The 2,630-nt window shown below is 41.2% G+C and overlaps 1 pseudogene; it reads right to left on the bottom strand.

Annotated features, from left to right (window-relative positions):
• Positions 1–1,432: 1,432 nt before the first annotated feature.
• Positions 1,433–2,428, bottom strand: LOC114368409 (annotated as a pseudogene).
• Positions 2,429–2,630: the final 202 nt, after the last annotated feature.

A 2,630-nucleotide genomic window follows, 5' to 3' on the forward strand; every position in this document is an offset into this window, starting at 1 on the left:
TTATGTGGTCAAATTAAGTGAACCCGTTAGACAATTAAATCAGATGATATGGACTTAAATGAGCATATGTCAGCTGGTCTATTAAGGGATAATGGGAACCCTATTAGGTTAACACACTATGAGAAGGTTGTGATCCTCAATATACCGAGTCATCACATATAATTTTTCTTTTCTCCATTTGAAGAGTTACGAATGTCCTATTAACGAATAAAGAGGTTCCGATTGAGGAAGAACCATAAAGTCACCTGTTAGCCAGTTATCTGTTCCATAACAAATCCTAAGAAAAGTAAATAGATCAGAAATCACCTACAAATTTAGATTTCATTGGGTTTGTTTGATTAATCATTATGGATCCATGTATTCCTAAAACTCTTCTTAATCAATTAACGTAATGTGTTCCTGATAGTTATATTGATATTTTATAAGGATCCCCTCAAATACCAACATTATGGTCACCACCATCTTCACCTACCAGATCAATTATGGCAAGTGCATCTTCCACCATCAACTTTCATGTCAAAATCGAAACCTTTGGGCCGGGACCTCCCTGTGATCAAGATCTTTAGGGCGCATAATGAGAATAGTGTGCATCTTCAACTTCGACAATAGTTGTGTACCTTGCCAATAGCTCTTGGATATCGTCAAAGTTGCACACTTACACATTGACGACGTTGTCACCCTAAGAATGGTAAGCTATTTGAAGTCCTCCCCCAAACATGGCACAATTTTAACCTTGTTCCATTGTTGGCCGCTTAAGAGAGTGCTCCCCTCCACCCAATCATGTTCCTCTTTCCAGTGCTATAGTGGCCTTGCACATTCGCAGTTTCAAACCATTAAAAAAAGAAAAGTTTGGGTTTGATCAATTTGAGGGGATTTGTGATAAAAATTGAAACTTTTGTTTTGTGTGTGATATTTTTAGGGATGACTCATATGCATGGTTGTTAAAAATTGAAACCTTCAATGAGTGCTTAAGGTTGGAAGCAACTCATATGTACTCTTGTTAACACAAACCTTCAACTCATGTGATTGCTTTCAGTAATACGTATCAACTTTCATGTTTATGTTGCTTTCATCAATTTGTAAAAGAGACTATTGCATAGAGGAAAAGGCGATGATGGCGAGGAAAGATTATTAAAAGAAATCACCGTTAAAAATGGTCTCTGGGGATGGTGAATGATGATTGGCTAGATAGCGGTGAGGGAGGAATAAATCCAATGTGTATAGCGTAGATTGCAAATGTATGGAACAAATAAATCTAACGGTTAATAAAATTTATTCACCATGAGTCATTTTAAAAACTTGTCCACCTTAGCCTTGGCCCTACTAGCATTTCCCTAGGCTAACTCTATCAACCATATCACAACAAAAAGAAAAGATAAGCATAACACACCAACTAAGATAACGTTCATACTAGGATCTAAAAAAGAAAAGAGAAAAAGCATAACATTCTTACAATTCTTCGGTATAGTACTTATATTCATGAAACAAAACGTTTGACTACCAGGATGAGTTGGTTTGCTTTTGATTCATCAGCATACTCCACCCCATGACAACCATCTATGTCAAAATCACTCACCACATCCACACCCTTCTCCTCCAACAACACTACCAAGTCCTTCTCACGATCAATCACAGGGTCCCCATCATTCCCACTCACCAACACCCTCCACCCTAGCTCCTTCATCATCCCCAATTTCCCAACCCACTTCTCAACCCTCAGATTGCAATACTCGTGATCACGGTTAACGCCAACCGGCAGCGCCAGCTCCCAAAACATATCAATCACACACAGCGGGACAACCTCGTCGTCCTTGAGCCTAATCTCAGATTCGCACCTCTGGGTCCCACCGAAAAACACTTGGCACAATATCAGCCCTCTGATCTTCAACGGCTCAAGATCGCGCGCCATGTCGATCGCGCGTAGACCCATGAAATAGGCAATTGTGGCCCTGACACTGCTTCCCATGAGATAGCAACTAGACATGTTGGCGTGTTTTGTCAACTATTCATCGTTGTTGTCTCGGATAAACTCTAAGGCTTCCACCGTGTCATCGTATGTCGTCGTGAAATGGTGCTCCGGCGCGAGGTGGTATTTGACGGAGGTGACCACGGCGGGGAAGGCGGCGGACATGGGAGCGCAGAAGTGGTGGAACATGGTAGAGGTGGCACTGGCTACGATGAAGCCGCCACCGTGGAAGTAAACGATGAAAGGTTACTTCTTAGGGTTTGGGGACAGTGCTATTCGTGGGAGGAATAAGTAGAGCCATGTGTTGTTTTGTTGATTGATGGTGAGGTCTTTGGTGAGAACTGGGAGAGTGGGGTCTGAAGAGGGTGCGGTGTGGGGAATGTGGCGCAAGCGAGTTAGGGTTCCGTTAAGGTTGAGAACCATGTCGAGGTGTTTGTAGGGATCAATGGGTTGTTTAGACATGGTGAGAGTGGGGACTTAGTTTAGCATGAAGATGAATGAAAGTGTTGCAATGTAGGTAGAATGTAGAGAAGTTGTGAATTGAAGGAAGTTATTCTATTCTTTTATTAATCCATGCATATGTACCTGCCTTGAATTTAATTTAATAATAATGTAAGTCGGTAGTTCCAAATTTCCAATTCGTTTTTTCTTTTACATTTTTTTT

This window comes from Glycine soja, chromosome 9, assembly GCF_004193775.1.
Source record: "Glycine soja cultivar W05 chromosome 9, ASM419377v2, whole genome shotgun sequence".
In the NCBI taxonomy this organism is placed as follows: domain Eukaryota; kingdom Viridiplantae; phylum Streptophyta; class Magnoliopsida; order Fabales; family Fabaceae; genus Glycine; species Glycine soja.